This window comes from Thunnus albacares, chromosome 3, assembly GCF_914725855.1.
Source record: "Thunnus albacares chromosome 3, fThuAlb1.1, whole genome shotgun sequence".
NCBI lineage: Eukaryota > Metazoa > Chordata > Actinopteri > Scombriformes > Scombridae > Thunnus > Thunnus albacares.
This window is the reverse complement of record NC_058108.1, coordinates 12,441,199-12,464,917: the sequence shown is the minus strand read 5'-3', so window position 1 is coordinate 12,464,917 and position 23,719 is coordinate 12,441,199. Positions and strand designations below refer to the sequence as shown.

At 39.7% G+C, this 23,719-nt stretch overlaps 3 long non-coding RNA genes across 5 annotated transcripts in view; 1 reads left to right on the top strand and 2 right to left on the bottom strand.

The window, feature by feature from the left end:
* LOC122979198 overlaps nt 1–22,166 on the bottom strand; it is a 26,574-nt gene extending 4,408 nt beyond the window's left edge. For both annotated transcript variants that reach the window (XR_006402814.1, XR_006402815.1), the window contains exons 1-3: nt 21,744–22,166; nt 17,902–17,969; nt 4,705–4,839 (exon numbers count right to left, since the gene is read on the bottom strand). This is a non-coding gene — a long non-coding RNA (uncharacterized LOC122979198). The remainder of the gene's footprint in view (nt 1–4,704; nt 4,840–17,901; nt 17,970–21,743) is intronic.
* LOC122979196 overlaps nt 19,239–23,719 on the top strand; it is a 5,869-nt gene continuing 1,388 nt past the window's right edge. Inside the window, exon 1 of the long non-coding RNA XR_006402811.1 lies at nt 19,239–19,514. This is a non-coding gene — a long non-coding RNA (uncharacterized LOC122979196). The remainder of the gene's footprint in view (nt 19,515–23,719) is intronic.
* Nucleotides 22,403–23,684, bottom strand: LOC122979197. Of its 2 annotated transcripts, XR_006402813.1 has the most exons (3): nt 23,234–23,684; nt 22,988–23,074; nt 22,403–22,866 (listed from the first exon to the last, which is right to left on the bottom strand). It is a non-coding gene; the product is annotated as an uncharacterized LOC122979197 (long non-coding RNA). The 2 variants fall into 2 exon arrangements; XR_006402812.1 differs by having other exon boundaries at nt 22,988–23,684.

Sequence of the window (23,719 nt, the reverse complement as noted above, 5' to 3'; positions counted from 1 at the left end):
GAAGATTGAGATTCATTATCTTATTAGTTATTTTTCTCTCTATTCATATCACTTTTTCTTTATTTAGTAAATCAATTAATTTATATAATGCACTCAGTGTATATAAACTTGACATTGAAGACTGGCTCGGGTTAAAAACAAACTGTCTTTTATAGAGCAGAAAATAAGACTCACTAGGCTGACAGCCCTGAATCTAATTTTAATTTGAATTCTACTGTCATAAATAACCCCTTTCTGTTTAGCAATATATCTTTACATTTTTGGCATGTAACAGATTTTATCCAACAGATAAGTATGCAGGTTTGCATCACATGGCAGGTGATGGAAACACTGGCTGTTGGGTTTCAACATGTGACTTTCAGAGCACAATTCATCCTTGCTAACCACCTGACCACCTGATCACCCGGCCTTCTAGTTCAGCGTTTGGTATCTCACTTGGTCTTAAATCACACAACACTGCCCTGGTTTTGATCTCTGCCATTTGCACTGTGATCAACCTTCATGCCCCTGTACACACATTCCTTCCTAACAAGCAAGCAGAGGTCGATACTACATACTAGCCCACAGGCACACACCACGCCCGGCCCCAAATCTAATTTCGCCCTAGGCTTTTTCGGGGGCCACGTCTGTCAGACCAGGCAGCTAGCCTCTATTTCACAGGTAATCTCTCCTGTATTGACTTAATGGGTTCAGGCTCTATAATAGAGGTCATTTAGTGCTGTGGTTTAGAGCTGTGGAACATTATAGGCGCGATTGGGGCTTACCAATCCTAATGTTACATTTTAGCTGCAATTTGGGGATATTTACGCTTTTCCTTCAATCCTAGAACCCCCGTTGTCACCCCCTCCCAAAAACCCCTGGAGTAGCACTCAAACAGCCCCTTGAGACCACAGATTTACAGGATCATCTTCCCTTGTGTGTGTATGTGTGAGCATAGAGTGGTTTGTAGATTGCTGAGGGGTATAGATTGATTTGGTTTTGTTAGGCAGAGAGGATTTGCGCCACAGCGAAGCTTTAGCTCTTTTAAAGTCTCTCTCTCTTGATTTCTCTCTCGCTCTCTTCCTCTTTTCAATAGGGACGGGGAAGTAATTAACAGCTTCTTAAATTCCCTTGATGGATTTTGTGGACAGAGGAGAGGGGAAGGGGGTAGTGTGGTGAAAGACGTGCTCTATCTTCTGAAGCTTAATGCTGCCATTTGCTGAGTGTAATTTTGTCCAAGAGAATTTTTTTAGAGACTGGTTCGAAAAGAAATCTATTTCCTGATGTAGCATTATTCAGTAATGAAACAGAATACTACTAGAAGCTGCTAATGTATTACGAAAACCTCTTTGCATTTATGCCTGCTCCCACTGATTGCATCAAAATTTAAACTCCACAACCTGTCCTCCAATGGCTCAGCACAGAGCTGCTTTGTCTCACATACTGTACATGCTTTTAATGCTGATCAATCCCTGTCCAGCATATTCTACAAGTCAAACTCTGTTTGCTATTGTTTACTCTCTAACCTGCTACCAAATAAGGACTCAACTGCTGACTGTCCTGCTCCTCTTACAAATTCCTTACATGTTTTAATGATTCACACCACCAGAGTAAATCAACTTCCTGTTGACATGTCCCCACTTATCAACAGGAAGCCAATAAAGTCTATATTACTGTCCACCACGTTTTTACAAGCAAAGTCAATCACAAGCACATTTCACTCCACCAATCAAACAGTAGTCCCCAGATGGAAACGGCAGCACTTCCTGTCAACATGGTTCAGCTTCCTTTCTAGTCCCCCTGTGCTAACGGCTGTGTCATGTGTGTCAGGGCTGCCAGATCAGATGTCCCGCGTCTTGCGCGGATATCAAACCAGACAATGGACCTCCTGCTGCAGGCAGAGAGAACGCCGTCTACCCAGAAAGCATTCATTTCCCTTCTCGGGCTAATCCTCCATCCCAGGAGAGACCAGCAGGAGGCTAATGAATACAGAGGAGGAAATGTGAGTCTGAAAGGCGCTGCATGCTCCACGCCATCAAACGCACACTGTCTTTATACACACATACACACACTGTTTGGATAGATTCATGGATGCATTAACACATATACTGTACACTCACACTCAGAAACACACACACACACACACACACACACACACACACACACACACAATTTATTTGGTGTGTAAAACCTATCCAAAACAGCGATTAGGTAAGTCTCATTATGAAATTATGTGATTATGGAACTAACACGACCTACTTTCCAGACAGGTGTGTGTGTTGCATAACCATGCCAATGAAATATTCACTGTCCATCAACCTCAGCTAACCTCATGCTGTTATGCTGGCAGGAGCTCAAACACACCAATACGTCTAGTTAAAGTCTTACATTTTTTGTCTGTTTGCTGTTTTATTTATATAAGTTCTAATAAAAGTTTCTACTTCTAAAAATTCCAATATTTTTTAAATTCCACAAACTGTTTCATAAGATTATGATTAAGAACTTTTTCCCAAGATAAAGAGCTTATTGAATTTACTGAATAGTGACTAAAAACAGGCTTGCACGTATTTTCAATGCACAAATGAATGCCCTTCTTACATAAAAACAAAATAAATGAAAAAACACCAACATAAACAGCCAAAATTACATATGTTAAGGTTACATCATAAGAAAACATAACTGCAGTTATTCATAAATTTGTGGTGGAAGCAGCTCTATTTGAACCATCATGGAAAATGTATTAATACACAATAACATTCTTTCTTTGAATTTAATTAAAAATAATAATACGCATTGTTACCTTTATCTGTATCTAATTTTCACCAAGCAAAATTTCTATTCTTTGTTGCTGCAGTGACCTATTTCTAAAATTTCCCCAGGAGTGTGGCACCAATTGTTGGTGTGATTTTCAGAGCCTGCCTTTAACACAACACACTGTGTTTATGTATTTGTATCCTTTACCACAAAATAAGCTTGTCTCACGTGGTTTTGGTGATATCATGGAATTAGCTGTGTAAGGTGGAAGAAAAAGGAAAGAGTCTTGATTCTTTAAAAGTGAGGGCTGACACCTCTACAGCTACCTGTCAAGCCACAAACCTGTAATTTGCCTCCATCAGGTGTCTGATAGCTCTGGATATAAATACCTACCATTACTGAGAGCCTCGCAGGGGACCAATCGACGCTGGCTGGGGGTGTGGCCCTCCTTACCGTGCACGTACACATATACACACACCTCTTAAGTTAGGGCGTAAAAGCATTACCAAGGCCTTTTACATTTCACTAGATCAATATATTGGCTTTGAGTAGAAATAATAACTTCTATTTTGAGGACATTTGCTTGTGAATACCAATTGAGGAGGTGATATTTGTGTGTGTGTGTGTGTGTGTGTGTGTGTGTGTGTGCGTGCATGTCTCAGAGTACCAGGGCCATCTCAAGCTGAGGGACAGATGCCTCATGACTGCCCTTCCCCTAGATCGATAACCCTCGCTCTAGGTTTTAATTAGCTAATCAGTGGAACATGGGCTTTTAAGCGTGGTGGAGAATGTGTTTAAAGCCTGTCGTCAATACCTGTTAAAATGGCCGCTTCAGCTGTGGCTGCGCAGGCAAGGCCATTGACTCACAGGCATTGTTTTTTATGGGATTTGAACTAGCTTAAGGCTGCAATGAAACTCTATGTATAACTGGAAGGGTGGGGTGATTTAGCCTGCAGAGAATGGACACAAAACTGTACAGAGGTGCTGCTCGTGGGTGTGTCACCGTTTGTCACCATTACTGATTACAGTTCACAAAAGTATAGAGACTGAATTTTCTTCTCTTATTATTTGTCTGTGAAACTTCCCCTGTAGAAAAAATTCCACTGCCTGTAAAAAAGATTCAACTGCTCTGAGTAATGCTGCCTTACACTTATTCCTCCAATTTTTACACAACAGTTAGTATAAAAGTATACTTTTGTGGCTGTTAAGCTTTCTGATGACATCAGGTTGACACAGATATGTTGACATTCATGTATTAACAAACAGTCAGCTTACACACCAAAATTAGCAACGCAACTGCATGCATAGAGGATGTTTGTTGGCTTACAAAACAAAAAGAAAAACTACGCCCAGTGAATCCTCGCTGAGTTGATTGACCGCTGTGTACACTTGTCACGTACTGTAAATACCAGAGGGATTAAGATGGAGTGACACAGCGTCAAGAGACAGGCTGAGTATTCAGCAGCCACTATAAACTGTTTGGTAAATATGCTTGTGTGTGTGTGTGTGTGTGTGTCAGAGGTCAGGGTGGTAATGTGGAAGTCAGGGTGTGTGTGGTAATGAATTGGGATAACGTGTTTTCTTTCTGTCCATATGCCTACTTGTGAGTGTCAGTGTGTGTGAACGCTCACATGTCAGAAACCCTAATTTATGAGCTTTATGAGCATGTGGACTCTGTGTATGTGTGTGTGTGTGTGTATGTGTGTGTGTGTGTGTGTGTACCAGGTATTCCTCATGTTGTGGGGACAAAAATCAAATCCCCTTAACGTACGTCATTAATTTTAGGGTGAAGACTTGGTTTAAAGTTAAGGTTAGTTTAGGGTTATGTTAAGATTAGGGTAATTGTTAGGGTTATGCATATGGTGGTTATGGTTAGAGTTAGGATAAATCCACAGGAAATGTAATGTCCTCTGAAGTGATGTAAACACGACTGTGTGAGTGTGTGCCCACCCTGGTGACATTCATGTTTACCTTGAGCTCAAGCATGGAGGCGTCGTCTGAGTTTGGGTGACAACATGCCGGTAGTTTTCCAGAGCTGCACCGTCACCTGTGGTCAACAGTCAACTTCCAGGACAGCACAGGAGCCTCTGGATGAAAAATCACAGACTGAAGGGTCAGAGACAAAAAGACACACACACATATAGAGAGGGAAAGAGGTTATTAGTAAAGCAGAAACAGTTTATTACAGCTAATGCAACTGAAAAATAAAGAAAAGGACAGGACAGGGACAGCAAGGAAAGGAAGTCAACAAGGGCTAGAGCTGAGCAACCAGGTTTTTTTTTTTTTTTTTACCTGTGTGACACTTTACGTTTCCTCTCGGTTTCAAAACTAATGGCTGGCTATCTCTGAGACAACTCCCACGTAGCCACTAGTGGTCTGTAATTTAGACTTTAGTTTGATTTAGCTCCACTGTGATGATATAGTACTGGGATGAGTTAGAAAAACACAACTGATGCAACCTAGAGCAACTGTTTAGTCTCTCCCTGCTCAGACATTTGCATGTAGCTGCAACTGACACCAACTTTGCTTCCAGATCCTGCATATATGTGCACATACACACTGTTTCAGACAAACATGCTTGCATTTAACATTTTATCATTTTTCTGGGACCTATGTGGTAAAAAGTGACACTACAGGCAACATAAGATAACCTGCTTTTGACAGCCTTGAAAAAACACTTTTAAAGCACTGTTTCATCACACCATTGAAATGGCATCTTTTAATTAAGTTCTCTGATGAGGTGAGACCAGTTGAATTATTCCTTATTGATTTCCATGTTACCTTTTTATAACCACCACAAAAGTACCGTGAGTGTCTGTACAAAATGTTATATCAATCCATCCAATAGTTGTCATTGGATAACAGTTGATATTTCTGTCTCGATCAAAGTGATGAATAAATTGACGACGACCAATCATACAACAGACCAACTTTGACATCCCAAGCGCCATGCTGCTAGCTTTGCTACAAAGAGGCAGACATGGTTTAGAACGACTTGAAGTTTTTCAGACAATGTGAGAAGTGGCTTGTAAAGATGAGAACCTGATTAACATTGCTGTACTTTCAGCATATGTGCTTTGCTTTATTGATTAATTTTTGGAAGTAGGATTATATTCACACATACAGTATATGTGAATAAGTTAGCACCTGATAGTTTCCACACAGTACAGTCAAATAACTGCTTGTGTTTAAATCCAAATGTTTCCTCCCAACAAGATGTTACAATGTGATTACAACATCTATGTAAGGCCATCAGTCAATCAGCTACTGAAGACTTTACCCTGTGTGTCATCATTACAGTGTAAAGCACAAAGTACAAATGACGCTACTGTGGAACTCCCAGTTTTATTACAAGCTTTCAATCAAACAAAGCCCTATCACTGTGAGACTTAATGGAAAGTTAAACCTTTAGATTTTGTCAGCTCTTTGATAACACTGAGTTATATATGATGACTGGCTCGGGATTTGTTTCAAATTTTGTAGTCTGGCACTACTGAAATACTGAAGATGTCTTTAAAGAAAGAGGACTTCTGTAATGTTTGCCAAGATATCATCCAGCACCACACATATTTGAAGGTCTGTTGGTGAGAAAGAAATATTTTAAGTTGCATTCTGAAGGTCTTCTCTTAGCAGGCTAATTACAATGTTCTTTTGGATTAAACCCTTTTCCCTAAAGCAAGAACAGCTTAAGCAGGAGGTTTTGCAAAAGGCTCAGACTGCCCTTTGTGGTCTAAGCAGAAATGTTTCTCATTTGACAAATCCACTTTCTCACCATGAAGACGACTGACCTTCAAACGTTATGATTTTAATCACTTTCAGATAAGACTAACTTCATAGAGTCCATGGAGACATTTTTCCAAAAGTCCCTGCAGCTCTTTGTTATCAACAACAGCTTCAAAAGATTACAGTAATGTTGTTTTTTTAACCACAATAAAACCTACACAAAATAAATGAAAAGGGAATTTTCTGAAAACTAAGCACTTTGTCAGAGCTGTAAAAAGAGCTGTAAATGTGAAAAGACAAACCCCTTTCATTTAGCATGCTGTCATAATACTATATATCCAGATCAAATCACGCACAAAAATTAGCACACTAGATAAAAAATAAATTACTTAAAATTAATTATCTGAACTCATTCTGTACTGTATATGTCTTACATTTCAGACATGAAGATATAAGAAAAGTACAGAAACCTTAGACAAAGACAAAAAGCAGAGAATGCCATATAGGAAAACTGAATTCAATTCAGTGTCTATCACTACTATATTCTGCTGGCGTGCACACAGTTTGCTCTGCCACATCATCTGCCAGCCACAGTGCATGAGATCACCAGCACATTACCGCTTTACAAATCCACGGCTGCTTTTATGAGGTGTGATTGCTTGGCCCTGAGAACTCGGGGGAATTCAATATTTTTTCAAAGGTATAATACACACCAGTATCTGGCAATAAAAGAAAGAACAACAAAAGTGTCCATTTTCACTAGGAAAGAGTGAAGGAAGAATATGAGGGAATTGGTCAGAGAGGAGAGGAGTGTGTGTGCGTGTGTGTGTGTGTGGAGAAATCATTCACTGCTTTAATATGATGACACCAGGCCGGCCGAGGCCATTATCAACCTTGTAGACTGCTCTGAACACAGACAGAGAGACAGAGAGAGAGCACATACCCACTTTAATAAAAGGGACCCTTTGCCATTGTCTGATTAGAAATATCATTTCCTGATGCCCGTCTTTTTCTCTCCATTAAATTGGTCAGAGCAGAGTTGGGATAGACTGTATATAATAATCTAGAAAGAAGGAGGGCTGTAAAATAACTGAGGTGACAGACAGGGAACGACTGCAAATGCTAACAGGCACATGTGCACACACATACATACATGTATGTATGTATGTATGTGCACACACATCTACACACCATCGTGCACTTGCTAAACCTGGTGAGGTGCGGGTGCTTTAATCTAAATCGTCTGCCTCTGCTTTGATTTGCTTCCATGAGTTTAATCTCCTGCCTCTTCAGCCTGTCCCTCAAAGAAAACACAGGCATAAATAAACCAGCAGCTTTCAGCAGGACCACACACACACACACACACACACACACACACACACACACACACACACACTTACACGCACACACTGGGTGACCTACATAACAAACCAGATCACCATCATTAACTGCAGTATCTTCTGGTATTATGCTTCAGTGTAAATCGCATTATTCATGTATTCACACTGTTACTGAAATGATTGTTATGTAAAGTGTATTCCAGTGTGACATCAAGCAGTCGTATTTCATTGCTATCACTGTGGCTGTTACTATCAATTAGTATCATAATTATTCATGAGGCTAATTATCATGTCATTTTTCACATGTGTACGTTGGAATCACTGCCACAGCAAATAGATAACGATTACTATTATTAAATGGTTCATCGCCGTATGTGTGTGTGTGTGTGTGTCTTTGCATGATTACATTATCATCATGAGGAGAAATGGTCGTTTTGGAATGAAACAGACACTCCTTCCCGGCTGAGTGAGGGAGATGGCCTGATAAGTGGGGAGATAATAAATAGCCTGATCCTGTCGTGAACAGCATGCAGACAGCCACACAAATGTACACACATGTACACACACACACACACACACACACACACACACACACACTTCATCTCTCTCTCTCTCTCTCTGCCCCTGTGGCCAAAAAGGCATCTGCTGCTCATGCTGATGTCATCTGGAGATAATAACCAGGCCCAGCGTGGCACTGGGCCACAGCCAGCGCCTCAGACCCCCTCCACGCTGCATGGGCTTACTACGATCTGGCAACCTGCAACTGGGTGGACTGAGGACCTGGCATCCCCCAGCTGGGGGGTTTGGGAGGGTGGGGAGATGAGAGAGTGGGGGTGTTGTAGGCATGCAAAGTATAGCCGCTGGGCTGAAGGGCACCAACAGTGAGCAGTTAACAAGTTACTCTGGGTATGTTCAGTGTCTGGCAACCCACAACTGGAGCGGATATACAGTTTTCTCCCCTGCTAGGAGCCCGACAGCCTGAGTAACTGTACAGCTGAGGGAGCAGCACTGCCTGCAGTTAAGGGGGATATTTAACAAACAACAAGGACTGTAAACTGGTGGCAAAACCAACATGTAACCAAAGTGCTCCTATGAATACAACCTGCTGCCTTTGGGTGCAGATTGTGTGTCATGCTGTGTAAGTGTCCTGGGGTATGCACAGGTGAGGTGATTGTGTGTACATTGTGTGCTTTGTTATATTTTCAATTCAAAAGGTACGTTTTTTTTCAATTTTCAATTCCCACGTCATGTCACAATTCATGTAGAAGAGCAAAATATTAACAGATCCCAATATTTACCAATTTTCCTCAGAATGTGACAACTGTATATTTTGACACTGATAATATAGATATTGCACTTGTAGTTTTAATGTACATAAATATTATATTATTTCAAAACTGGGGTGAATATTCAGGCTATTTAGGGTGTATCTTGCTTTATTTTTAATAATATTTCTTAATAACTGTCACATTGGAACAAGAAGTCAGATTCACTTCTTGATCCCTCTTTGATGACGGACTGCAGAGTGTGTCTGTATTTGATAAAATTCAACCCTTAAGATACAGAATTAATGCCAGAGAAGGTGAATAATATGGCAATGCACAGTCAGACATATGGCTACCCCTATCAGGTTTAAAAAAGCTGCACAGACACATATGTCTAAGAATATATCCACCCGCTACCCATAAATTGATAAAATAATCTGGCTTTATTACACAGTGTATATTCTGTATCAGCTTGTTCCAAGTCTTCCAAGCTATATCGCAGTTTCACTGACTGACATATTCAAACCCAAGACACCATGGAACCCTAAATAAAATACCCAGCTGAACATTATGTATAGATGTATTTGAGTGTGTGTACATGTGTTTGTGTGTGGGGATATATGTTGGGGCATGAATATACAGCACCAGTCAAAAGTTTGGACGCATTTTCTTATTCAAGGGAATGGGAAGGTGTGTCCAAACTTTTGTCTGGTACTGCATGTGCATATACAGGTATGACCACATGTTTATGTATTGCATGTATCTGACAATTTTTTAAGTAAGACTCGAACAAGTGCAGGCTTTGAAAACAATTTTCCCCTGAAAAAATAAAGACTATTTTTATCTTCAAATGGAAACATTCTAGATGTGTTATGCATTATCTTACACATTTCCCCTAAATTCAGCCTGACATATTTTATATCTTTGGAAACTTTGGGACCTCAGCAAGAATTTTAAATTAGGCTCTGCGGTTTCACACAATGTTTGGCTGCAAATCATGTACATATTTGTAGTGACTGACTGGCAGGTCAGTGAGGTTTAAGGGATCAAGATGTGTGCGTTACCAAAATTTTAATCCGAGTGGTGGCAGTATGAGTAGAATGATCAAGACTCCCAAATTTAATACTGTATCTCAACCAGCATTTCTCTCCACGCTGTCTTTTATATTTCCAGCAAAGCACAGACAGACACACACCCACACACACACACAAACTGACATTACGTTACCACAAGGTCGGCCACTCTCGCCATAATTCACCTTGCCAAGAGTCCTCTGTGGGTTAGTAAATCTATCTGTATACACGATCACAGAGAGGTAAGAGCACAGTATCTGCTCACCAATCTCATGTGCTGAAAGGGGCTGAAACGAGAGAACAAAACCGAGGAATTGAGTTACTTTGGACAGGATGGCTCCCTCTCTCACCGCCCACCTTAACTGTGGTCCATTATAGGAGCTATTAAAGGAGCTAACAGGCGTCAATCTGCCCATTTGGACAGCAGTGAGTGGGTGGACTATTAAGAGGCTGCCTGGATGGCCTCTCCTATTGTCTTCCTCTCTTTCTCTCCCACTGACACAGTCAACCTTTCACCTGCTAAGTTTTTTTCCTCTCTGGTTTCATCTATTCTTATTTCATTTTTGCGTCAATCTTAATTATCTGCCCCTTTATTTCTTATATTTCTCAAATTGCCTTCTTTAATTTTACATCTATCTTGCACCTTCCATCTCCTTCTTGATCTACTTCTCTCTCTGTCTGTTTCTATCAGTCTCTCTCTTCTCTTAGACCCGCTATCTGTGGCCATCAAACCCTCTCTGCTGCCTGTGTCTATGGAGAAGAAGGAAGCCTTGAAGTAGAAATCAAATTGTCTGCTAGCATCTAATTCCCCCCGACATCCACTTCAGTCTGGCTGTCTTTACCCACATCCTGGAGGAAGGAGAGGGGGGGAGGAGGGGAGTAAAGGGATAGAGGATGGGATGCAGGGGCAGGGGTGGGGGGTAGTAAATGAAGGAGCAGGGGTGAATGTGTGTATGTATGTGTGTGTGTGTACAAGGAAAAGTGTGTGTGTGGGGGGCAGTTGGCTGGAGGCCAATTCTGACTCCCTGTGCTTCTTGTCAGATCGACCGTGAATCAACCTGCGGCTCAGACCTCACCTCAGCATGAATTTCCAACACATGCACACTTGCACACACACATACACACTGCACTGCTACATTTCCTCATGATGTCGGGACAGACTTACAAACATGTGCTCAAAGGACAAACTACTGCATCCTTCTGTTATGAAGACAAATAAAATAAAATAAAAAAAATTAAATGTTTTTGGGTGAATCAGTGTAACAGGTGCTATGCTAGTAAATACATACAAGTAATTTTGGACATGCATACATGGGTAATAAACATTCTTAAACTACATGTAGAGCTAGACTGGTATATTAGAGGACCAAGGTGTGAACATATTATCATATTAAAGATCCTTAATTTAATTGCCCCTTCAGCTTTGATATTTGATAGTAGGGCTGCAATGATTGTTTTCATTATTAATTAATCTTCTACATGATGGAAAATGGTGAAAAACATTGATCAATGTTTACCAAAGCCCAAGATGCAACCTAAAATTTCATGTTTTGTCCCAACCAACAATCCACAACCCAAAAGGAATTCAGTCTACTATCACAGAGGACTGAAGACTAGAAAATACTAGAAAATATTCACATTTAAGAAGCTGGAACTGTCGATTGACTAATCAATCCATCCATCCATTTTCTGCTGCCTATCTGAGACATGGTCCCAGTGGCATCAGACTGAGTAAGGAAACCCAGACATCCTTCACCTCGGCAACATCCTCCAGCTCCTGTTGGGGGATCCCAAGGTGTTCCCAGGCCAGAAGAGATATGTAGTCCCTCCAGTGTGTTCTGGGTCTCTTAACAGTAGGACATGCTTGGAACACCTCCAGGAGGAAGTGTCCAGGAAGCATCCTAGCCAGGTGCCCAAACCACCTCAGGTGGTTCCTTTCGATGTGAGGGAGCAGTGGCTCCACTCAAAGCTCCTCCCCTGATGTCTGAGCTACTCACCCTATCTCTAAGGCTGAGCCCAGACACTCTTCAGAGGAAATTCAATTTGGCCACTTGTATCCACAATCTCATTCTTTCAGTCACTACCCAAAGCTTTTGGCCATAGATGAGGGATGGGACGTAGTTCTGGCTCAGCTCATTCTTCATCACAATGATCCAGTATAATGCCCACATTATTGCTGATGCTGCACTGATCTGACTGTCAACCTCATGCTCCATCTTTCCCTCACTCATGAACAAGACCCCAAGACACTTGAACTCCTCCACTTGAACTTACTCTCAACCCAGAGGGAACAGTCCATCTTTTTCCAGCAGAGCACCATGGCCTCTGATTTGGAAGTGCTGACTCTCACCCCTGCCGCTTTACATTTGGCTGCAAACCATCCCAGAGATTCTGTCCATGAAAATCACAAACAGAATCATAGACAAGGGACAACCCTGGTGGAGCCCAACACCCACTGAGAATACCCACAAGGTAGAGTAAATCTTCTCCAAGTCCACAAAGCACATGTAGACTGGATGTGCTAACTACCATGACCCCTCAAGTGTCATTGCAAGGGCAGAATCCGCATGGTTCCTCCTGAATACAAGATTTGACAATTGGCCGGAACCTCATTTTTAGCACCCTGGCATAAACTTTCCCTGGAAGGCTGAAGAGGCATGCCAGCCTTGACAGCCCAACAATATCCAGACCCTTCAGCATCTCAGAGCGAATTTCATTCCTTCATTCCTGGTGTCCACCTTGGTGACCTTCAGACTACAACTTTGAGCAGCTGCCTCCACAACTGAGGTCCAGAACATGGCCCACTTGGATTCCATGTCCCCAACCTCCTCCAGGATGCAGGATAAATTCCTCCAGAGGTGGAACAGGGGCTTCCGCTGGATGTTCCCAGTCCACCCTCACTACTTGTTTGGGTCTTCCAAGTCTGTCCGGCCCTGCTGCAGCTCTGCTTCTCTCTTCACCTGAATGTCCAAGATATGAATCTGCAGATCTGATGACACAACTACAAAGTCAATCATCGTTCTTTGGCCTAAGGTGTTTTGGTATCAGGTACACTTATGAACAACCTTTTGCTCGAAAATGGTGTTTGTTATGGCAAATGCATGGCTACCACAGAAGTCTAGTGACAATGCACCACTCGGGTTCAGATCATGCAGGCCGTTCCTCCCAGTCACCCTCCTCCAGGTTTCTCTGTCATTGCCCACGTAAGCACGACTACAAGCACAACTATGGACTCGCCAAGCCATGTCCCCTAAAGGGCCCCAGCCAGAGACTCTAAGAAGGCTGGATACTTCGAAATGCTGTTTGGAGCATATGCACAAACAACAGTCAGAGTCAATTAATCACTTAATTGCTGCAGCTTTATTTGATAAGAATCTTGATAGGGATTGATAGATATTGTAGATATTGAAATCGGTTTAGGTAAGCTCATAAAAAACACATAACATTCAATACATATAACACACTGTATATCTCAAAAATACAACACATTCAACATTTATCAAGAGCATCGGATCATACAAATGTTATAACATATACAATCTGAAATGAGTTTAGCCAAAATATTGTGTTTAAAATACAAATGGTAGCTAGATAGATAGGTGATATTCTTGCACCTGGATGAATATAATGTTACAGTAGCTGGAATCTAAAAAAAGATTTAAAAAAACTCCTTCAGTACATTATTTAAAGGAAGTGCGTGAGGTTAGTTGAAAGTCTCTAAGCTTTCATTATTTACAGAATTCTGCAGCATGTGAATTACATGTCACAGATGTGCAGCCTGAGTGAAGTCTATTAACTATGAACTGTTCAATGTTACAATTACTTGGTTGATATATTGTAAAATTATCATTATTTTTATTCAATTTCAGCATTAGGATGAATCCCAAAAATTCACTATAAAAGTATACAACCTCGGTTTTTCTGTGGATCTCAATAATCCTCTACTTTCTGTTTTTAATATATATCAAATAATAATAATACATCTAACATAGATGCCTCCACATTCTTAGTGTTGTTCTGAAGATTAAAGTCAAGTTGATTCTGTAACAGTCCTCTGCAGGCTACAAAGTGGAATCATGTAACAGTAGATCCCTGCATTGAGACAAAACCCATGAAATGAGGTAATAACAGGAGACCTCCAGTCTCATCATTATCTGTAGTTTACTGTGAGTAAATGACATCATTATTAGAGGGTATTGATTGTCTTCTAGCTGGGTGACAGCAGGTCACCTAATAGATGGTGCTTATTCCAGCCAAGACTACATTTATAGACTGGAGAGAGCTTAAGACCAACACATTAGCACTTCAGTGGAGATGGGCAGTAAACTACAAGATGTGATTATCGAACAGAACATTGACATTATGTCTGGTATTTATATAAAGACTGAAGAAATGAAAACATCTCTGCTTGCATTACAGTGCTCAGAACAATTCAACCATTTCTGTAACAATCACAATAATCCTCCATTTAGACCTACACACTCATGCACACATGTTCACATCAAGACATATCCACACACACAGAATTTCAACATGGGCCCCCTTGACTATAAAAACAGGCTACACTGACAGCAATTCACCTTCCTGTGTCTGTGCTGTGTGTTGCTGGTGTGCTAAACGGCACTAAGACAAATTATTTTTCTTCTAATAAATTACCTAAAGGGCCAAAAAAACTAAGGTCCTTATTGTCCTTATTTTGTCTTACTATAGACACTCCATGGAATTGGAAATATTTTCCAAGCCAAGGACACAGCCATTTTACATGACCAAACTCTAGGAGTATTTGACTGTGACTGTCTTTATTAGCCAGCTTTATGAGTTTCTTCCTCACTGTCTCTCTATTCCCACAGTACATATATTTTTCATAAACCCTTCCTTATTCCTTTTCTTGCATATCTTTTCTCACTGCTCCAATGTTTAAAAGAGTTACAATCAAATCATCAGTCCTTTTCAGGCATGGAATACATTTCATTGCTGGCTTCACCTATCTGTTAAAGTGATGACTTTTTGTCATTCAGACATGTGTCTTTTACATGAATGTTCCCTATAACTGTATTCAGACATGACAGGACATTTATTGAAAGAGCCATATGTGTGAAAGACTGATGAGAGGATTCACCTCAACGACTTAAAATTGGCTCTTTCACTGTTTCCTTGTTTATAAATTAATTTTGTTCTATCCATAAATAAAATGTGTATTTTCTTTGTGATTTAGAGATGACGATTGAGATACTGAGATAAATTTATTACAGTGATCTTAGAAGGTGGAATGAAGATGTATATTCCTCTCTCTCTCTATACAAGTTTAACCTTGTGTTGCTGTGGTCTTTAGGTTAATCCTATTGTATGGCATTCGATTAAGATTCAAGTCAGAAGTGTTGTATGTTACTCGATCTGACCTATAAGATTGCCATTGTGACTTTCACGTAAAAATGACCTGACATGATATGAGAACAACATGTTAGAAGAGATTAATGTAAAGACATGCATTTCTGAAAGGGGACATGTTACTATCTGCTTTCTGCTCAAAACTAGCAGCAACAACAAAACCCTTAACCCTAAGTGAGAAAAAAAAGTAACAAAAAAAAAAAAAAAAAAATCTGAACCTGAAAGTCAGTGTTCTTTTCAACAATGTAAACTTTCTAAAGTTCTCTCTTTTAACTCTTCTCCTTTGCTCTCTGTATCCCCTCCTTCTTTCTCCCCCTTTCTTTCTCCTGAATCCTTCTTGTCCTCCCTGACTGAGAGTAGGATGGTGCTGCCAAGTGGTCGGGCCATCACTGCAGTGACTCTGACCCTGGCATTGTGTATCTCTGACTCTTGCTGACCTCTGGGCACAATGGCTCCACTCACAGCCTTCCAGCCTGCCTCAACCCTCACTGTCAGCCAGAGAATGGAGGGGGAGAAAAGACTGGGTGGTGGAGGGGGGCGGGTGAGAGGAGGGGAAAGAAGGAGAGAGAGGTATGTGTGTGTGCGTCTGTATGTGTGAACATGTATGATACAGTAAGTCAACTTGGTAGGATGACAGCAGTTCTATTGCTTCTATTGTAAAATGCACATTACATGAAGCCTAATGCTCCACATATTTCCTCAAAATTACATATTTTTGCTCACTGTTTGACAATATCACACACACGTACACACACAAACACACACACATACACACATCTGGTATTTTTAGAAAGATTTGGATCATTTGGGTCTGTACAAGAATGTGTGCAGACAAGTTTGTAGTAAATGATCTGTGGTGTTGAGGAAGAGATGCCAAACATCCTGTGACTGCCTGTTCTTTCATTTTCTTTACACATAAATTTGATTCATGAGATTTGTGTTCCAGGTATTTTAAAGGTGGTATCCTAATTGTTTGTTCATTAATAAATCATCTGTGTATTATATAACAAGCAGCGAGTATTATATAATAAACAAAGCAGTGTGTTGACTATTTTGTGGTGTTACTAAGACTGACGGACTTGTCATGGCAGGTTCAAGGTGATGATTCCAATAAAATCCATTCAGAGAAAACAGTGCACTAAAAGCTACATTTTACATACAATGTGTCTATTTTCACATACTGATATTAAACAAAAGCTTAGTAGTGTCACACTTTCCAAGCTGTATTTTTATAAGTTTTGTAGCTGACTGATGATAAACAGCGAGTTCAACACAATTCAACACAACAACACAAACCATATTCAGTTTTTATATCCACATTTACTTTTATGTCTATAATAAATATTCCTGACCGTCTGATGACATCTTATGCCTATAGTTGCTTGAACACAAGAACACAGCAGTTTTTATACTAGTAACCTGAAAAACAGACATCAGTGTAACGCAATCAGTTTTTTCAGCTTATGCATCAAAAACACAATCTATTGTTCGTATTTGTAGCAGATGATTATGCATGTTAGATGATTTTAAGTGGTGCACACATTCCCATTCAGTATGTTCAATCTCAGAAACGGGCTACATTTACATAAATAATACAATAATCAGGTTATTGGTGATTACAATCCATTTTACATGAGCGACAAAAAAGTGACAGAATAAGCAGTCACACATTAGCAATTTGGCTATTCTTAATTACTGTTGCTCCTAGAAACAAACACAAGGAGGTAATGAAGAGTAATGGCAGTTTCTGTTTTTTGTGTTTTGAAATTTGCATTGTGTCTAGATTTTAACACAATATTTGTGTGTTTACTCTTGCATGTATTTTGATGCGTGTTGTGTTTCTGGATTTTCAGTGAATGTCTTTTGATACTTGTGCTTTTACCATCTTGTATGCGTTCTGTCCTTGAGGGTCATACTTATTATGTCTCAGGTGTATTCATGTCGTCTCTATTATACTTGTAACACTGTAGTACTATGAAAATTACTGTGATGATTACCACTAACAAACAGAATCATGTAGAATGAAGCCTTGACCTCAGTTCTCAGTTCTTTACATCACTGCTTCAAGTACAATGCAATCACACTGGAGTGTGTATTATTGGTCACTGCAATGTCACATTTGATATATACCTTTGTGATCAAACACAAGGGTACACACCATTTGTTTTACCTGGTCTGTGCCACGAGGCTACGTGCATGTCTTTAGGGCTCAAAAAAAGCCACTGATGATAGATGCTGGATTGACTGTTGATACTGCTGTTGTACACTGAGAAACTGTTGACTGAACAGTGTGTGTGTGTGTGTGTGTGTGTGTGTGTGTGTGTGTGTGTGTGTGTGTGTGTGTGTGTGTGTGTGTTTGTGTTGCCTGGAGAGACTCACACATGGGTTTATAGCCACTCCTATGTGACGTCTTTCACACCATGCAGGGTCATCAGAGGGTCACCACTCTGTGAGAGAAGAAATTTCTACATTAGTTTTAGATTCCATCCCCAAGAACAACAACACAATTCAAGAATGAGTTCAACAACATTTCTGCATTTTTTAAATAACTCTAAATTACCATAACTATCAGTACATAGCAGTGCAGTTTGGATTTTTCAGTGAGAAGTGTGACGCAAATGACTTTCTGGCCAGTTTTATCTGGTGTTGTGTGAAACTGCTTCTTCGCAAACCCTTTAAAGCTACACTAATTGATTAATGAGTTAATAATTTTCATATTAACAATAGATCAAATGACTCTGTGTAATGTGAAAGGTGTAACTCGCAGTTACAAAACCACATGATAATCATTACCAACTCTGCTATCCCACTCAGATCTACTGAGTTTTCAACCTCTTTTAGCCCCTTGTTTTGGTTTCCAGCCCAGGACTCCTCACTCATCAACAATGTTTCTATATGCAGCGGGCAGCTGTTTTCAATGAAAAAGCTCTGATAAACCTACTGTACACTTCCTGCCAAGAACCAAACAGCAGACAGACAAAGTAAGCGACTAGCTGGTGAAGAAAGAGAGTGATATTTCCCTTATAAGTTAGTCACAGGGCTAAAAGGAGACTGAATATTGTATTTACATTTGCCACGTTTCCAGAAACACTCCAAATGACTCAAATGAAGGCTAATGTTGCTCTGTGTCTGTAAACAGACAATCATTGCCATGAAAACTTTATTAAGTGATAACATATCAATGTTGTGTTTGTAGCTGTTCCACTTCAATAAGACCAAAAACTTATATTAATAAATAAATCAATTAGTCAATGTGGCTTTAATGTTTATCAAATTAAATAAATCTACAGTATTACCTTAATTCTATACCTGCTTTTGTCAGGCGGTGTGTCCAAAATCACTCCCTTATTCAGTTCTCCCTAAAACACTATGGTGAGAAGTAAATTGAGATTTTGGACACTTATTAGTCCTTTTGTGTCATCACTGACAGGTGAAGTGTTACAATACTATTATTATCTATAAAATGTGATGTATTGTATCGTGGGATTGTTAGTAGAAACCGTTATAAATGCCATGGGCACACATTTTTTTCATTCCTTTGTGTGATGTTTTGAGAAATCCCAACATTCAAATAACATGGTGGACCTTAAATATAGTCATTTATACAGTAAAGAGGAAATGATTTCATACACAGATGGGGACAGGTCTCTCAAGCACAGTCTGTAAATGCAGACACAGTCCTGACAGAAGCTCTAATCAGGCTAAATAAGTGAAAACACCTGTGTGGGTGCACCATGTGTATGAGTTGGTGGAAGTGAAAGGTGTTAATTGCTTACCAATGGCAACAGGAAAGAAAAAATATAATGCACCAATTATTTCGAAATAAAACCCAAACTTTACATGTTTGTTGCAAATTGTAAATTTTAAGCCACAGTGTATTTGTTCCTAAAACTGCAGCCGAAATAGGACATAAGCCATTTTCATGCTATTGCACACATAAAATCCTCGACAAAAACTCACATGCTCACGTACTGCAACTCAAGTTACTGCTGGTGAGTAACAATTTTTTATTTTTTTCTATTTTAATTTATTATTGAGGTATAAGAAATGTACTGAGCAGAGCTCAAGATGGCCCTATTGTTTTTAATTAATGTGACAGTTTAACTCTCACATCAAGGAGGAAAGAATTTGGCAGCGAAAGGCGTTTCTGACTGTAGGATGAAAGCGTTCACACTTACAGTGCACACAGACACGGCTCCTGCCTGTAAATCTCACACAGATATGGTCATAGACAGACAGATATGCGCGCACACACACACACACAGTGTGATTTAGGGTAATTGTAAATAACAAGTCTTCTGCTCTGACATCCAACCTCTATCAATTAAACATCAAATATTCTTCCCAACAGTTTTGCTGCCAAACACATTCTTCATTCCTTTAATCCCAAAAGCTGAAACTGAACCCAGTTAAAATGCCAGTGGAGAGTGAGCGAGTGAGTGAGGGAGAGAGAGACAGGGGAATCAAAGCATGTTAATCTAGCCCTACAGTGTAGTATGCAGTGTGTATGTGTGTGTGTGTGTGTGTTTGAAAAAAGAGACAGTACACGAAGAGGGAGCCAGAGTAGATGCATATAATCATTTTTCTTTTTGAACCCCCATCCCTCTCTCTCTTTCTTACCCCTTTCTCCAGCCAGCCAAGGTTTCTACCTCCCTCTCTCTCTCCCTCTCTCTGTCTGTGTGTGTGTGTCACTGTCTATAATGCACTCTGACAACACACAAATCACTGGAGTGGTTTCCCAGCAACAGGAGGGAGGGTTTGGGGTTTTGGACTCTGATGGAGCCAAAAACGTCTTCCAGGAGAGGAAATTGATTCAGTGGAAGTCTTAAAAAAATCCTTCAGATCCAGTCAATAATCACCACCAGATAAAAGAGGGGGGTGTGATGGTAGGGGGTGTGGGGAGCATTGATTATCCTTGTTTTCTGCTGCCCAGTACACACAGGCAGTAAAATCAAGAGCTGGGAAACAGCCACAGAAACAGCATGATAGTCTGATGAAAGACAGTGGTGCTTTGGGCTTGTGGTCAGAAATCAAATTTGTCCCCTCTCATCTCCCCCTGCTCTTCCTTCTCTCAGTAGGAACCATGTTTTCCTCTCTCAACCACTCCCTCTTACTGACATTCATTTCTCTCTGCCTCCCCCCTGAGGCAGCTGAAGGTCATGGCACTGCTTTCAGCTATCAAATGTTCCTCAATCAGTAAATGTGAGCTGCAGCTGATTAAGGATTCTTTTACTTTTAAGTTCCAAGGACTAATTATTTCCTCCATGTGCGTACCACTTTACAATAAGGCATGCATACTTACAAGGTTTATAAATTTAACTAATGACTTACTGTTAATTAGTATTTATCATTTGCAAATTAGTAATAATCCCTTATGATGTACGAAAACACTTTGGGTAGCCAGGTTGAGAACAAAAGGATCCTTACTTAAACTAAAAGATAAAAATGATAAGGCTCTTAACATGGCAACCTAAACATTACTATAATATATGTATGATCTGTAAAGCATTGGGAAATGATTTACTAACATTTAATTAAATCATTACAGCTTGCAAACCATTTATAATTTACAAATTCTATATAATCCTTTATATACAAGTAAACCTCACTGTAAAGCGCTTTACATATCATTTATGGAGTATAGACCTAACTTTCAAAATGTACTGTAGCCTGAAACTGCTACAATAGAAGCAGACATTTCCTGTAGTGCTTGATAATGAGTATACAGCGACCTCATTGTACTTGACTTGGGCTATTCATGGCTAAATACATATTTGCGGTCCACGTTTTTCAGTACATGCGGAGAATGAGTGAACAGATGGAGCCTGTGAAAAACTGTAGAAAAATGTAATTCAATCCAAGAAATATGCGATTTATTACATTAAACTACAAATAGAATTTTAATACGCTATAATTTGAATTAAATATTCTACCACGCACAGGGACATTGTAGGGTTATTACAATGTTCTGCTCCTCTTGTTTCTCAATGTGAGTTAGATGGAAACGTTAGAGAGGTTTGAGTTAAGGCTGGAGGGCTAATTGTCAATCACCTGCAGAGCTGAAGGCTAAAATGAAATTATCGGACCTGAAAAAACCGTTTCACTGACATTCAGTTTGGCTACAGTAAACTATTTAATCCCTTCCACAAATTTACTTGAAATACTTTCGGCCAGTTTACAGAACAAACACAGTCCAATTAAGCTAGCAGGTGTTATCTCACCTGTTTCTCCGTGCAGCTCCAGCCAGGTGAAACTGGAAATTAATAATATTGACATTAAATATACCAAATGCGGGCATACAGTAGGCGCCATACTGTGGGGTCTTCCTTAAAATTAATGTTGCGTGAAATCTTCTGTTTCCATTTTGCTCCCTCTTGTGGTGACGCAGCTCAAAATAAAAACACCTAAAATACGCACGCGCCGCTGACTCTTAATTAAAGCCTAAATTGGTCGCACCTGAGGCGTTGACAGAACATGGAAATATGATTATCAATGTAAAATATAAAGACGGAAGATTGGACTTTTAACTGCTTCAATAAAATGAGCAATTAAAAGATAAAATCATCATAAATGAAGATTGTGGAAGAGCAGAAGTTTTTCCTTAAGTTTTGTTTACTCACCAGTATGTTGGGAACAAATTATATGGTAAGAAAACAACTGAAGTTACTGTGTGTTTTGGAGTCTTTGTTTCTGTACATTAGACCAGACAAGTTTCACGTTTTTCAAATCTCATTTAGGTTATAATAATATTTGAACATTGAACATTCTGTCTAATTATAAATCAAAATACCAATAGACTAGGTACATAAAATTACACCTCATATTTAGCCACAGAACTTGTTATTATGCCCCTTTAAAACCAACCCATAAACTCACCATATCAAATTTACAGATTTTATTCAAAGAGGATGCATGTTGCATCATTTGGGCTTTAGATCACTGTTGTATTTAGGGCCTCTGCTGGCTCTGACAGGACAGTCTGTTGCAGTTTTACATCTCTTGAACTCAGGGAGAGCTGCACCTCTGCCCTCCCTCTGTTTTTGGAGGTTGAGTGGGGACAGCGGGGTCTCTGCTTGTGAAGTGGAGTACTGTGCCTACTGTAGGCAGTGGTCTCAGAGGGTGAACTCAGTCTTTTCTTCTCCCTTTGGTGTGGAGGGCTGGACTTCTCCTGCTCTGCTTTCCAGATGCCTATCAGCAAGTAGACACCCCATTGTTCAGGATTTCCATGCGTAGACGGACTGGGAGCTTCAAATGAAGATGTGGCAGGCACGCAGATCTTAGAGGCCACAGTCTTTCCAGGAAACAACACGTTCTTGCCCTCCTCACATGCAGCTGGTCCATAAACTTCACATAACCAAGAAAATAACATTCATACACAAATATAATTTACAGTGACAGTCAGGATACAGAATATTTACAAGAATATTTCACAAATGAGATGCTCAGCAGTGTAGGCACAAGTTACCTTTCTTTTTCTCTTTTGGTATCATCTGTGTTTTGTTGGAACACATTGTGCATAGTGTAGTTTGTGCTGTCTTGTGCTCACTTAGAACTGTCAGATGAACAATATATTTTAAAAGATAATGACAGTAACATGTATACATGTTTTTCTTTAAACTTACATACATTTCTCACATTTTTCTTGAAAGTAAAATATATGGGAATTGAATGTTATAGTACTATTAATAATTAATATTCAGTTTCTGTCCACCTTGCTCACTCTTTTTGTACACTTTTTGTGGAAATGTTTCCTCTCTTCATTAAAGCCTGAACTGATTCCACCTGAGGCATTTTGAAAATACAGAAAGACAGATATTACTTTGGAGAGTGAAACACTTTTGAAAGCTTTATTTTTCTGATCAATCAAACTGTTTTAATCTTTCCAACTTAACCTTTTCATCTTTCAGCTGCTTTCAACTGAATTTACATTTTCTAGTTTTTGAAAACTCAGTCATCTAAAAATTGACACAAAAACACATAAAACAGGCTGTGAAAATAGTAACAATGACACAATGCAATGTTACATGAATATTATGAGCCTCAAACTTTTATGAACATAGACCAAATATTCACTCATGTCAGAAAAGTTTAGTCTAAAAACCTGTAAATCTGTTGTGGAAGAACAGAAAATGGTCACTGATGTTTACTGACCAGTAAGTTAAATTTATTTAACTTAATCATTTAACTTAATCATTTA